Source organism: Heloderma suspectum, chromosome 1 (genome assembly GCF_057233095.1).
Source record: "Heloderma suspectum isolate Gila_16-S chromosome 1, 16-S_ref, whole genome shotgun sequence".
NCBI classification, from domain to species: domain Eukaryota; kingdom Metazoa; phylum Chordata; class Lepidosauria; order Squamata; family Helodermatidae; genus Heloderma; species Heloderma suspectum.
In genome coordinates this window covers 388,080,653-388,096,566 of record NC_139458.1, presented here as the reverse complement: position 1 = coordinate 388,096,566, position 15,914 = coordinate 388,080,653, and the positions used below count along the sequence as shown (strand labels likewise).

Below are 15,914 nucleotides of genomic sequence, written 5' to 3'. Positions count from 1 at the left end.
GTGAGTCCCTTTAGAGACCCTGATGGAAAAGTGTTACATAAGCATGAAGATTGTCAGGTTACTGACAGAAGTCTGAGGCCATGCTGCCTTATTATGCCCAATAGGGCTACCTGCTTCCCCAAACTCATATATTCTACCACAGGGGTGCAGAACCTTAAGCTTGTGGGCCAAATCTGGCCCACGTGCGGCCTGTGTCTGGCCCTCCAGAGTTCCCTAGATGGCTACATTCTATTTCCCTGGTCCCATCCTCATTCACCTGACCACCAATCATTAGCCCCCCACCCCCACCTCAATTCTGAAAGGTTGAAATGCCTCTCCTAAGGCCTAGCTACTAGCAGTAAGAGCTTTAAACTAAAATATGCTGACATTTCTGGCCCTGCCCATTTTGCCTTCAACCCACTGGAATGGAGACCCCCTCCCCCCCGCTTTTCCGAAATGAAATTTGGCCCCTGGGCTGAAAGAGGGTCAACCCCTGTTCTACCACATGGCGGGATGGGCATACGTATAGTTGTGCAACCACAGTGCTTTAGTTCTCAGCTAATTCAGTGAGTGTAGAGCTTCAGGGCAACAGCTCTGTGTTGTTCAGTGAGAGATGAGCTGGGTTTTTCCAGTAAAAACGGAACTGTTTTATTGCGTTTCCTTGCAGACAAAAATGAACATGGCAAACCAAAACCTGCAGCTGTTAAAAGCACAGAAGCCCTACTGAGCGGGGAAAGTGGCGATTGTAGACTGAGCCTATATTTTGGCTGCTGCATCCAAAAGAGACCAGAGCTCCCTCCCACTTTCTCTTTGAAAGTCTGGAATGAGGCATGCCTCCCATTTGAGCTGGGGCACCTGCTTGCCTGCCTGTTTTGTGGTAAACAGCTTGTCTGACTGGTTCACCAAGAAAAGCGGCTGAAATTTTGCCCGCCACTGCAAATCTTCTAAACATGGCTTGCAATTGCATAGGCGGTACACAACTTGGAGATTCTGCTTGTGGTAAGCCAGTCAGATGATCTGTTCCTGACTTTCAGGCAGGATCTAGTTGGGGGAGGGGGGAGAGGGGAGAGAAACTGTCAGAAGCAGGCCTACCTTCAGGGTGAGTTACACACATTATGTTTATGTGTTAAACACTGGTGCTGCATGCACACCGGTGTATCCTGCAGAAACGTGGACAACCTGTACGTACATTTTTAAACAAATGTGTAAACTCAACTTGAAATCCTAGCCCAGTTTGGGTACTGAAGTATCTCAAGATATGTGTGTGTGCAGGAATGTTGTCTATATTGCTGTGGGAAACACCAGTGTAACACCAATTATATGTTTGCTGTGTAATGTGTATAGCTTAGTCTTGCCGTTGGTTTTGAGGGAACAGAGCAGTGGTTAGCACCAATGAAGGATTCCCCCCCCCCCCAAAAACCAAATACCACCTTCAGGGGATGGATATTCCTCAGGACTGCAGCAGGGGAAGAAAAGGTTAATTTTCCCCTCATCGGTGGCTGTGATCCTACTAGTTATCAGGTCCCCCTTCAGCTGATGCTATTTGCATTTTTAAAAACCTGCAGGTTAAATACAAAGCTGCATTCCACACATGTCACGTGTAGCTCAGTGAGTGTGTGATACCTTGGAATGGGACATCTCTGGCTCTTAGGGCCCAAACAGACATGATTTTAACTCTGTATTTAGCAGCAACTCTAGAGTAGATGCAGGGCCCCCCCAATCTGGATTGGAAGCCTATGGGGTGTGGGGCTTTTAAGATCTGGATTGGGGGCGTTTGTGCCTACTCTAGAGTAAAAAAAAAAAATCTGTATTTAGATCTCTAACATACAGATTTAAGGTAATGTCTGTTTAGGCCCTAAGTGATGAAAACATCAGAAGGCAGCAGTGAGATTCTAATACTGGCATCCCCAACCCAGTGCCCTCCAGATGTGTCAGACTACAGCTTTCATCATGCTGGCTAGGGGTGATTGGAGTTGTAGTCCAACACATCTTGAGGGCACCAGTTGGGGAAGGCTGTTCTAACATAACACATGTTTTTCATTTCCAAACAACATCCTGCAAATATTTTGCTTCTTTCCTTCCTCTCCCCTCCCCCACACACGCCTTCCTCCTGTCAATGTATTGGAACCACAGTTCCATCCACCTCCCTTGCTGTTTTCCTTTCAGACTGTCATGCAAGTCTAGTGCTCAGGTTAGACTACCACTCTGGCTCAGGAGGGACATTTTCTGCCTGAAGGAGCCCTGCTACTGTGCCTTGTGGAACAGGCAGGTATTAGCATGCGTGCATTCACTCACCAGGGTATTTTGGCTACTATCATTAAGGTAGTGCGAGGCGGGAGAGAAATGAACGTTCTTCGCTGAGGAGAAAGGGAAATTCTCTCTCTAAAGAAGTGAATGGGGCTTCCTCCCCCTACGCAAACTGCAGGCATGCGGGTGGGGAGAGAATCCAGATCAAACCCTCTCCAGCAAGAGAGCTCCCCGGCGTAGCTCTCTGGAGCGCTAGTCAGGCTGATGCCTCATTCTGAGAACCCCTCAGAGATTGGCACTGGCCCGCTGCTTCATGCATGGTCTTCTGGCAGCACAGAGGCATGCAGCTGTTGCTCCCGGCACTGGCTAGGAGGACCTGGACTGCTGCTGCTGGCCGTGGTGCCACCACCTTCAGGGGGTTGTTTGCTGCCCCCAGAATTCGCCACCCAAGGTGGTCATCCCCCCGTCCCTCCAAGGAATGGCCTTGAAACAACTAAAATATCAGTAAGGACACTAATGAAAACAAATCATGCATTGAAAGCCTATTCTAGGCTTTCAAATGCCTGGGAGTACAGGAAAGCCTTGACGTGGTGACAAAAAGATGACAATGTCGGTGCTAGGTAAGCCTCGCTGGGGAGAACTTTCCACGGTCAGAGGGCCAACACTGAAAGGGCGTACTCCCTTGTTGCCATCCAGTCAGCCAGCTTTATTTAGCAATATTAGTTCTCATTCTCTCTTTCTCCCTCCTTAAGGCTGATTCACTTCACACATCACATTTTCTACAGCTCTATAAGAGCCACTTGATGTGCATCCATGTGTTGCAGTGTGTCCATGTAGCAAATATGTGTACATGTAGGAAATGTGTTTTCAAGCTCATGTACAGTATTGGCACACACCAGGTGCATCATATAGATAGACTACATAGACTTGGCTCACCATTGCACATGTAGGCTGCCTGATCCTTTTTCTCATATCAGGGCCAAAAAAGGGGGGAAAGTGTGTGACATTTTGCATATTATACACTTGCAGTAGCCCTTCTACCTATGCCTCGGTCCATCTGTCCAAAACAACATGCAAATTCTGCACCAAGGAAACCTACATTTTGGGCTGAGAATAGCAGGCTGTACACATTTGTATCTTCCTGTGAGCATCAAGGATGAGCTTAACATGCATGCTAATCCAAAAGAAAAAAGCAGGCTGGGCAGGTTTAAAACTGGCTGAGGCAACCCTAATTACACCTCATTTGCACAGAACTGAAAGCCCACACAAGGCTCAAGGTTGTAGAGAATACTCAGTAGGTTAGTCTACACTTACCTTTCTTTTTCAGGAATGATAACCTCCTTGGATTATACCAGTAGTGAGTTACTAATATTCCATTTGCATTTCATTGTCCTTCTATAGGACTACTGAGTATCCTATTTCTGGTTTTTATTCTTGCATTTTTCTTCTAAAAGCTATGTGTTAACTGTTAGCCTTGCTCAGACAGAAGTGAAAGATTGGACAAATGCATATGACAGTTTACCAAGTCCACATAAAACCACATGGAGAGCCAGTCACTGGAGTTTTACTGTATTCTAGCATCTCCATATTTCCAGTTGGCAGAGGAGGTGTGGTGAACTTCTCACCACAGGAATGGACAGACACCATCGTTAAGGGGGGAGCGTGGTCACTTCAGGAATAGACCAAAGACCTTCTCTGAATTTCAGTTTTTTAAAAACACACACCTACAGTTGGACTTTCTATAGGCCTTTTACAGTGCAATCCTATACATATCGACTCAGAAGTGAGTTCCATTGAGTTTAATGGGACATGCTTCCAAGTAAGTGTGGGCAGGATTGCAGCCTTAATTACAGAGATATAAAGAAAAACAAGCAGACCATACATACATACATACATACATATATCGCTGAATAAGAAGTGAACCTGCCCCTGGCTTCCAGAATTCTGGCCAACGGGTGCCAAGGCACTGGGATGACTCACACCTGGTATTTATTTTTCAATGTTATTCAAATTAAATTAATGTTATTAAATTTATTTAATAGCGCTAATAACTGTAGTGAGTTTTGACTACTTGTATTTAGGTCCTTGGTGTTTCACATGGCGCCTACCACTGTACCTTTAGGAGTCTTGTCTCTCCAATCCATATAATTTGAGGCTATGTGTCTGCGCTGCAGATGACTGGCTTCCCCAACCTGGCGTCTTCCAGATGTGTTAGACTACAACCCCCATAATTCCCTAGCCAACAAGGCCATTGGGCATGTTGGCTGGGGATGATGGGTGTTACAGTCCAGCACAACTGGAAGGGTGCCAGGTTAGAGAAGGTATGCTATCATATCTCTTGGCCAGTGGTAATCTGTTTTCACCTAATGGAATGAAGGGGCATTTGCAATATGGGTGCATGTGAGGATACCTCATTTTTATTTTTTGTCATTTTATGCCCCCCAGTTGAAGAATCAGGGTAATGATCCAGTCACACATCTCTGGCTAATTTATACATTAAGGGTCAGCCCATACATTCAGCAGAACAAAATAGTAAGGTTTTTCCTGGACTGTGCAGTTTCAAGTGGGGTGGGATTGCATGTTGAATGCTCCTCCAATTTTTGGTTTAAACACACCTCTCTCTGGTCATAGAAAAATAGCATGTCGGGGAGAAGGCAAAGTTAGACGCCTCTCCCTGACATCCCCCAGGGCTGGCCCTACCATTAGGCAGAGTGTGGTGGTGTCCTCGGGAAGCTGGTTTTAGGTGACATGAAATGGCCATAAATGATTATTTAATTTATTATGGTTGTATCTTTGCTCCCAGGGAGAGGCGCTTGTGGGATTTTCTGCCTCAAAATACCTTGACCAGCCTTGGGAATTGTACCCTTGCACCTTGAGGGTGGGGTGCAAGGGATGAGGGTGCTATTTGCTGTTCCACCTCAGGCTTCAAGAAGTCTTGGGCCAGCCTTGTCAAGCAATGTCTTCGATTAGATGGAGGGAATATTCTAACAAACAGTCCCTTAGCTGCAAGCTGAAATGATACATTAACAAAAGAAGAGCAGTGCTGGATCAGACCAAAGGCCTATCCAGTCCAGTATAAGGCAGCTTCCTGTGTTCCTTTGGGATGCTTTCACACTCCACCCATTCTACTTAGGTCTGGAAGGCCCTGGTCACAACTGGCAAGGTCTTCCAAGAAGTGGGTAATGTAAATGCAATGTTTGCCAAGGACACTGAGTAATGGAGTAGAAAGTTTCCAGCTAAATGGCCCTGTGTACGAGGTCAACCACAGGCAGTGTTATTCCAACTGCATTGCTTTCGGCTGACCTGCTCCTATTACTTAATATTAATTTTATTTAGCACCAGTGGTGAACTAGGTACTGTACAGCACACAGTGGCAACATGGTCCCTGTTGAGCTTGTTTACAGATTATAGTCTTGCTTGGTTGCAGCCTTTTCTATTCAGTTATTTGTAACATACAAATAACGGGGGGGGGGGATGGGATGGAATCGCTGCACAAAACTTTCTAATAGGGAGCACCAGGAACCTGGAAGCACCCTGTGCTTCCGCCTGGAAGCACCCTGTGAATATAACATATCAGACCTTTGTTGACTGCTTCTTGCATCTGTTCCAGCAAGCTCTTGCATGCAAAAGCTCATGCTACAATAAAAAGAAATGTCATTTTTTCAAATTTTTGGCTACAGGAATCTTTTTTATTTTTATATTTTATTTCACAGCAGAAATAAGGAAGGTGAGTCCATGTCCATGCACATCCCTCTTGCAGGGACTGTTATTTTTTTTTTTTTTATCATGTTCTGATTCTCTGACACAAGAGAATTTGACATGTAGACCCAGGGGACTGTGTCTCTGGTAAACAGAACTTATCCCTTCTGGCAAGTGATATTGATTAATAGTTGAGAAGTCCATTTACAAAGACAGCTGGAGAGAAAGCTGAGGGATTTTAGTATAACAGAGCCCTTGGCAGCAACAATCTGAAAATGATTCTTAAAAGCAGAATAGTTTAAAAGAATAATATTTTCAGTTGTGTTTTCGACAGAGGTATTGTGTTTCCGGGTATACTAGCTCAATATTTTCCTCTTTGCCATTCCAGAATTCTTCTGCCAAAATGTAGCTAAAAGATAGCCAAGACCCAGTTGAGAGCCAAAATGGTGTGAAAGGATGCCTGATCGAAACACTATTGGAGTAAGAGCCCTTGGGATCATTCTCGAAAGAGGAACAAGTAAAATGTGTAAGACAGATTCACTAGATCATTTTAAGGGGAAATGTTTGAAGGTGCCTATGTGGGAATGGAAAATATTCTTCCCATAGAATTTGACCTAAAAATATACAGGTTAAAAAAAAGTGAGCTTTTTTTAAGCCATCTTTTCACATGGCTTACTTCACACAGCAGCTGAGATGGTGAAACTGCTCCTGGAGGGCACCACCTTGGATTGCAGGTAGGGGATTGTGTGGCTAAATGCACCTCCATATTAACAACAACAACAATATATCCCAGCACATAGGAATTAAATTATTATTGTGAACTGCCTTGAGTGCCATTTTTGGCAGAAAGGCAGGCTATAAATTTAATAATAAATCAATCGATGTAGGGGTGAAAAGTTCTTACCTAGCCTTGTGCCTGAGTGATACACTTTTTGTATTTATAAGTACTTTTCAGCAGTGTCATCCCCAATCTGCAGTCTGAAGTGGTATCATCCAGGAACAGATTTACCACATCCACTGCTATTTGTATTGGGATTTAGGTTAGGTCATTGTCTGCATGGTCAGATTATTTCATTATCATTTTTATTATTCATCCAACCTTTTCACAGAATGGCGCTCAAGGCAGCCAACAACAAATGTGATAAAATATAACACAAAACAATCTTATAAAATATAAATGTAGGTCTTGCACATGGGACATCCTTGCTATGCTCCAGACATTGGTATGCAAATTTTCTGTGACATATCTGTCCATTCTGATTCGATAAATAGCTTTGTTGTGAATGTTTTCTCCCATTTATTTCCCACCTCCTTACCGATGTTTTCAGGAATGGAGGAACTGTAATTCTTATAGGTTATGCTGGATTGGGAGAGAGGGGTAAATAAGGAAGATATAGTAAGAACATAAGAAAATAGAAAGAGCCCTGTTGGATCAGACCAAAGGCCTTTCTAGTCCCACATTCTGTTCCCAGAAAGTCTACGACATGAACAAAATAGCACCCTCACACTCAAGTTTCCCAGCAACTGGTACTGATATTTTTTATTGTTACATTTAAAAAATGGTGTTATTGGCCAACCTTTATAATTATTAATGACAATTATTTTTATTGTTATTATTAATACTGGTTGCCTGTGTGGTGGGTATGAATTATCTCCTCGAAGCATGAGTAGGGGGAAAGCACCCTCATTTAAAGCAATCCCTGTGGCTCAACCATTTGTTTGGTTCTTCTGATGAGGTGGTTGAGTAAGGTATTCTACAGAAGTTCTCATAGAGAAGACTAATAATGTATTACTCAGCTTTCTCTGTGGAATAGGCTGATGCTCATTTACTAGAGAAGCCAAAGAATTAACAGGCAATTACCTGTCTGACTTGGATGTGCAGACGATAACCAGAAGTATGTATGAGCAAGTTTAGAACTGAAGGGTAACAACAGTCTCATTTGCATGAAGGATTTGAGTTCAGAATACAGAAAGAGGCCTCATCATCCAGAGAACAATAGGGCATATCCAGCTGAAATAGCGTAGCTCTATCCAGCTGTCTCTGCAATTATCAGTGCAACACCTTTGCTAACCATCTGACTTCACTGAATCAGCACGTGCAAGGTGACATACTAGAGCCTAACAGCTGTCACACTTTTTCAATAAAGTGCTCTGCTTGTCCTGCTTCCACAGCACTGAAACAGAATTAGTGCTTTGAGTGACTCCTTTCTTGGAGGGGAAAAGCAGGGTTTTAACAACAACAAGACCTGAATTAAATACATAATTTTATTATTTAGTAGAACATGTTTTTCCCATCTTGTGGACAACAATGTCTGCAAATAAACCTCAATCACCTGGATACAGCCTAGTTTACTCAGGCACAAATTGTGCATTGCATGAAATGCCCAACAACCTGTTTAGAGCAGGAAAGGACATTTCCAACGGGGATGATCAGGACTGGGGATGGGGGAAGGAAGAGCAGGCATTTCCCCCATCACCTGCATTCCCATTCCGAATCATCTTCCCCCCTCCCCCGCCAACAACTCACCTTCCCCCAGGGTTAGAAATGCATGCCCCACATTAAAAACCCTAGAAGGGAAGAAGCTGCTTGGGCAACAGTCTCCAACATTTGCATGTATCCTATGGTTTGGGCATCAGCATTTGGCTGCACTCAGGGATTGGATGAGGTGAACCTACTGAAGGTGAATCTTGGAGTTACAGGGTTATAGTCCTGAATAAGGATGGGCAAATCTGTCAATTTCAGTTTCACACCCAGACCTAGTTTGGATGATTGCAGGGTGGTTAATGTGCCACAGTGGCTTGGTTAACCACCCTGCGCATGCTGGTCACATCTTAATGGGATTAGAATAATTACCCTTATGCGTTCTGGGTGGCTTATTACCCACGGGAACAAGCTGCCCTGGCCAGGTTCACACAACATGACAAGCCGCACTGCCGAGGGTAATTACAGTAATCCCCCCCCACCATGGTAACAATACGTGCAGCAGGGGAAATAAGCCATTGTAGCTTATTTCCCCAGCTGCGATTGTACGAACTGGGCCAGTGTCTCATTTTTCCAACCTTACATTTGTTTTGCCCCATTTCCACATCAGTTTGTGAATTTTTTCTTAATGTCCACACAAAAACCTGTCCACAGTTTTGTGTGCATTTCTCCTGATATATGCATTTTGTACAATTTCGCAGCATATGCATTTTTGTACACAGGTTGCCATATATGCATTTTTGCAAGCAATTTCCCCCAATATAATGCATTCATGAACATTATATTCACCGATATATGCATCTTGTGCATTTTTTAATTGGAGAACTGCATTGCAAAATTTGTAAAAATGTGCATATCAAAATAGAACTGCATTTCAGTTTGCGTATTGGTTTCAGAAGTGTGAATCAGGTGTGTTCACATTAAAATCTGAACCAAGCCATCCCCCCCCCCCATCCCTACTCCTGAGTGCTTTTCACCAACTCAGCCTGTTGAGAAAGCAATAGCAGTCTCTTTTGTGGTTTGGATTTGATGAATCTTTTGAGGCAGGAAAGATTTTCTTGTGTATTTTGCCTTAAAATTGTTGCCCTGCAGGAATTGAGAATGCACAGCCTAGAACATGTACAACAGTCCCTTCTGTCTGCAAATTGGGAATAGTGGGCAACCCATCATTCAGGGTAGCTCATCAATTATTACTAATTTTCCCATTAAGAAGCTTCTCATGAGCTTCCAAGAAGCCCAGAGTTCCTCAGAAAGCACAATTTGAAAACTGCTGCATGTTACATTTGCTCCTGCACGCCATGACCTAGGGTAAACTGTGGGAGGCTGATGTGTTGGAGAAGGACTGGGTGAGGCTGAATGGTGCTCCCTCCATTTGTTCATTTTTGAATACTTTGTTTTTGTGTGGCCTTTGTAGCCCATTTCACAACTTCGATGCATGATTTTCATGCATGGTTTATCCTTGTCGTATAAGATACACATTTGCAGGCATGGCTGTGGTTACAGTCATGCATCATCACTCACACACACCACTTGTTCAATATTATTGAACTATTACTGTTCAATATTATTGAACAGACAATAATATTGTAAAATTTCACCGCTAATTTAAAGAAAACATTCAAGCAATGGCGCTAGCTTTACAAGTGAAGATGAACCGTTGATACGATTATTTCAGCTGTTGAGTAGATAGCCTGTAACAGGCATGCCCTGAATCCCAGGTGGCCACCTCAGTTGCCTGCCCTCAATCTGGCCCTGTGTGGATGATCCTGCTTTGGCCCAAAAGGCTAAACCTCATGTACTCCGGGTTACTTCAGTCCCACTGCTTCTACACCTGCACAGTTTCTTGGATGTGTGAGACACTTGTTCTCATGGCTCTGCAATTTGTTCTCAAATTACATCTATGCTCTCACCCATTCTGGCTGCAGTTGAAGAGTTTTAGATTTATGTTGTTGCTGGTGAAGCACCAGTCAGACTCACAGGTTATGGATTTGCCTAGAAGCCTGTCATTCATTGTTCAAATATCATGTAAACTGGAAAGGCAAGATGCAAACTTCAACCATCCAGATATATCCAACCACTCGATATATTAAGAGTCTATAAGTATGAAACCATCGCAGCAAAGGATCTGCATTAAATGTTTCGAAATGGAAACCCCCAAAAGCTCTTGTATCTGTGGCAGCAGAAAGATTTTTTGCCTCTACCTCCCTTCGCAGAGAAAGAATCTGGAAAAGTCAATTCAGTCCTCAGTTAAACCATGGCACCCACAAGCAAAAGGGGGTCTTCCAGTGGTGGATCAGGATCCACCTGGAATGTTTGGGCAGAATCTGACTAAAGTCCTACTTAGAATAGACCCATGAATGGGACTTGCTAGTCATGACTAACTTATGTCCCATCCATAAGTCCCATAAAATCTAAGTAGGATTTTAGTTGGATTTTACCCTTAGTGGCAGATCCATTTTTTGGCCCAGGCCAGGATTTCAGAATGCCCTGGACTAAGTACAGATCATTCCCCCCAGGATTTATACAGGACTGGCAAGACAAGTGCTAACCTGCCTGGGGCTGTATGCAAGCAAGGAAGGAACAATAAAATAAAGTCTACGTCTTCTATGCTTGGTATGAACTCAGATTCTTATCTCTCTCTGGTAGTCTCTAGCCTCTGAACACAGCGCCACATGTAGCTTTTCCCTTGAACTAAAGTGAGCTGAACCAGTGGAACTGTCTCCATTTTCTTTTTCATTGTTTGGTGTTTTTTTTCTAAAAAAAGAAAAAGAACAGAGAGCAAGAGCGAAGTTGGCCAGGTGCAAAGCAGATCAGGGCTCCTGCGAGTCCTGACCCTTTCATGGTTGCGCAGAAAAGGAATTTTTCACAGGTGCAACGTTTCCCACTTCTGTATGACAAGTTGCCAAATTCCCTGTTCTATACAACTGTTAAAAGTACATGGATCCTGTCTACCTTTGCCAGGGCTGGTGTCAGAATCTGGTATCCTTGGGCTGCAACACTCTGGTAGGACCCATTGTTGATGCCTACCTTGGATTCCCCCCCCCTTTTAAAAAAGTATCAGGCCTAGTGCTCTAAGCACCACTAAGCAGCTGGGTCTAGCTACCGTTTTAAATTTCCCACAATGCCTTGTAGCTATGCTGTGATGCATCATGGGAAATTAAATTCTTAGCTAGATATCCTCACTGCTCAGAGTGCGCCTGCTACCAGCCACCATCAGGTAAGTCAACCAGGGCCTTAGGATATCCTAATTTACAGAGAACAGTCATCTATTTGAGGAGCTGTCAGAGGACAGTCCTCTACTTGAAGGTGTCCTCCATTTGATGGGCTCTCCAGTCCAAGTCTGTTTTGAAGTCAAAGAACCATGAGGAGGGAGAGCAGCAGGGGCCTTCGAGTTGCTCATCAAAAATTAGCAGCATGTGGGTAGCGGACCGAGCAGTAGGCACATAGATCTCTTCGTCAGTCTTCTTGACTATGATGAGATGTCTTGTATTTCTACTGAAATTACAGTTATTATTTCTAAGTTTGCACCTATACGTATAAATTTGTGTGTAGAGATGTTATACAAATTGGTGTCCTCTTTTGTCCCCTTTTTGGGTAATGTGATTTCTCTTTTTTTGCAGTGCTTAAGTGGCCACCCTACATGGCCTACTGACAGAGGAGGTGGCCATCAGAAGGCACTTTTTACAAAGAAAGTCCGGGTTCATTCCCTTTGTGGCTGGCCGGAAAAACAGAGGCCAGTTTCAAGGGAAATATTATTTCTGGAAATCACATTTTAGTTCATTCTAGAAGTTGTGGAACGAAATGAGCCACCGCTACCCTGCCTGGAAGCTTGCGGGAAGCGGAGCCAGCCCTTAAGAGCACGGCGATGTCAAGGAACTGGCACGGCTGGGGCAGTGAATGTGCTGACTCGGTGGATCCCAGAGGCAGCCTCCAGCCAACACACCTACTCTGGAATTAAAAACGCTGCTAAACACCTGCTTGGCTAGCCCTGTGCTGGAGCTCGCCTGCCCCGAGCACAATCAGCCAGGTTGCTTTGGAGAGGCATAATTTAGATTGCTCTGTGGGTGAGGCTTTCTGGTTTTATGGAACACATCCCTCCCTCCTCTTCCCTGCCTTCTCCATGCAATTTTAAAGCACCATGCCGCTTTTATGCTCATTTCTCTCCCCCACCCTTCACTTGCCTTGTATGGGCTCTTCTGGTTTCACAGTAACGGGTCTTTATTTGCTCTGTCCCCCACCCATTCCCCCCCTCTGTAGCAGCAGCTTGACAATGGGCAAGCAGAGGCATTTGAAAGGCTACGGAAACCTGTTCTCTGCCATGCAGTTGTCTGTTCCCTCACGCTGTGCTGGCAATTTTCAAAGCTGTCCATTATCAGCACGTTAATAACCTTTCATAAGGCTTAATTACTTGGAAAGGTAATCAGACCTGGGGTAATTATTTTAAGAGGCCTGCCCACTTCATTTGCTCCTGGCAAAGACTTCTCTTTCTTTCTCCCATTCTTCAAATAAACATGGCATGCCTGATGGTGCTTCACAGCAAGCAGCATCTATTTGTACAGCAAACAGGACTCAGGGGGGATTTCTGGCTCATCCCCCCACCTCACCCCTCCCTGACTCAAGTCTCCTCAAACTTGCAAGGCTGCTTACCATAAAATCTGCACCTGCCTTCTTGGCTCCTGTGCTGAGTTATTGGGCTTCTTCACACGGAGCTTTTATCCAGCTATTGAGATTGGTTACTCAGGAAAGTTTGTGGGTCCTTTAGATGACATTGTCAACCTCCAGGTTGCCTCCTTTATGACCTTTATTCCATTTTTTAAAAGATCAAGAGATAATAATCTATCAAATTACAGTGCTTGAGTTCCACTTGAGTTCCCTGTGAAAAGAGGAAAACCCACAATAAGAGGAGCTAGACCACAGTGCCGTCTAGCGGCTATATATTGAAACATAGCAAAGATTCAGATAAGGGAGAAAGGGGTGGGGAGAAGCATGTGTAAAGGGAGTTTGTGGTGATCCTGCATTTAAACAGAAGCAGAAAACCCTGTTTTAAATGTGGGATTTGAGGCTGATGTAGAGATGCTCACAGAGAGGCAGAGCAATAACATGTTTCCATGTGATTCAGACAGGGTGCCATCCAGGTCACGACACTTCCAAAGGGGCTGAGTGGCCAGAGATCACACTGCCTTCAGCAGAGCCATCAGGATTTGGCCACACTCAACCAAACCCCGAGTTCAAAACAGGAGATACCTTTAAACAGCAGGACCCATTCAAAATAATTCATATAAAACTTTGAGTATGCAAATTACTCTAAATGCTTGTAGTGATTGTGGGTGAGTTTAGGATTGTGAAGTAAACAATATGGGACGAGATGGACTGTGAAGGCTTGAGGCCTACAGAGGCAAGGTAAAAAAGTCAGGCCTAGAAACTTGGGTTTTTTTTGTTGGGAGGGGTAATTTCATTTCCTCAGTTAAGTTTCATTTTCCTGAGTTAGGTTTCATTTCTTTAGGTTTGAAACAGCAGTTTGGGTTTTGGGGAAGGAGGGGATAAAACAGTGAGAGAGCCAGTAAGAGCAGAGTCAGAAGACCAGAGCTGAAGAGAGAGCAAGAAGCAGCAGCCTGGAGAGGTCTATGTGCAGCTAGGGTAGAGGAACTTGCGTTTTTGTAACATTTATTTTCTCTTAATGCCTTTTGTGTCACTCGGCTCTATTCTGTAAATACCTTTAGTTGTAATTTGCTTGCTTTAAATTCACCAGTAAACTGTTACAGTTAAAGCCCAAGTGTATAAAGTGCTAATCACCCTACGTCTACAGCCTAAACCCCATGTTATTGGGAAAGGGAAGTTTAAAAGAAGGAAGATGGAACTCTTAAGAAGGCAAGAGATCCTTGAGGAGTTGCTCAGGGGGTCCAGGTCATAAGGGGAACCCTGACATGGACTAGTAGAATGTGAGAAGCTGCCATATAGCAGGTCAGACTTTCTGTCCATCTAGTCCAGGATTGTCTTCTCCAGCCTTCCCCATCCTAATGATTTTGACTACAACTCCTAGGATTTCTGACAATTGGTTATGTTGGCTGGGGCTGATAGAAACTGAAGTCCAACATGTCTGGAAGGCACCAGACTGGGGAAGAGTTGTCTACTTCAGGGATCCCCAAACTTTTGGGACCTATAGGCACATTTGGGAAGTTGAGAAACTGCTGTGGGCACCACCACAAAATGCCTAATCAGTGGATTGCCGCTTTGGTGTCTACCTGTTGCAGCTATGGATCTTAGGCTGCATCTAATTCAGCAAAAACTTTTGTGTCTATTGAGCATCACAACAACATCTCTTTAAAAAGGGATTGGGGCTTTTCATACAAAATGCTAACCCACACTCAGTGGTCGAGTGTGGCTTGTTGTTGAACCGTGGGTTGTTTGTTGAACTGTGGGTTAGTGTCTTGTCCAAACCCAGGACATTTTCCACGGGGTGGCTTGTTAACCATGCAGTGTGGCTTGTTAACCACCCTGAACAACCCAACAACAAACCATGGGTTCTGAAAGTCACCTGTTCAGGGAAAATAAGCCACACTGCATGGATAACAAGCAGCCCCTTTGTTGAAATGAAAATGGAACATTCCTCACTCTTGGACAATAAAGGTGTAGCTTGTTAACGTCCTTCACTCATTGGGAGAGACGACGCAGTAAAATTTCACATGGCAAGGAAGAGGACGAGGATCTCCATGAAAGAATGGAAGAGGTACAATGGCAGGATGGTTTCACAGCCTGCTGAACTGAGGAATGTGATATATTCACCCTAGGGTCATACCTGCTTTTACATTTTTCAGCCTCATCAACCGTACTGTGCCTCAGAAAAGCAATGCATGGCAAAGTGATAAATTAAATTCATTTCACGCAGGATAGTGCTTTTATCGTAATATGTTTATCGTTGCTATCCTTAGTGGAGCTGTACTGGTGGCAGCCCCACTCCAAAAATCGGGAGAGTGCTCTTCTTAAGAATTCTTTGTTATTCAAAGTAGGCCCAATAAGAAGCACTGTAACCCTCACTATCATTTTCGTCTTTGCAGCCAACACAATGGCAGGGCTCTAAATAATAACAGGTATTGTGAAGCATAATCCACACTGACTATCTTGAGTTTATTCTGGGCTTTGTGGGACATTATTTAGAATCCTATCTGTAGCTGTATTTTCTTTTTCTTTTTTTGAGGATGTGCCTGCTATTGTTATTAAGGTGTTGTCTCCAGTATGAAATATTATTCCCTGGGAATGATGAAAGGTATGGGTGTTAAGATATCAGTCATGAGAATGAACTTGTTCGCTGCTACCAAAAGATTGGCATCTGGAGGAGGAGTCTGTGATCTTTGGAGACAAATGTCCTTCCAGAAATTTATCCAGTAGCTGCTATGTTTCCTTATGACAGCCTTCCCAACCTGGTACCTTCCAGATATGTGGCACTACAACTCCCATCATCTCCAGGCCAGCATAATCTCCCAGCCAATATCCCTCAGCCAGTATTTTA

General features: G+C 44.0%; 1 long non-coding RNA gene across 1 annotated transcript; it reads left to right on the top strand.

The window, feature by feature from the left end:
* The first annotated feature begins 1,030 nt into the window (after positions 1-1,030).
* Positions 1,031-14,171, top strand: LOC146359980 (uncharacterized). The gene is made up of 3 exons (XR_014787443.1): positions 1,031-1,078; positions 6,314-6,451; positions 12,028-14,171. It is a non-coding gene; the product is annotated as an uncharacterized LOC146359980 (long non-coding RNA).
* The last annotated feature ends 1,743 nt before the right edge of the window (positions 14,172-15,914 follow it).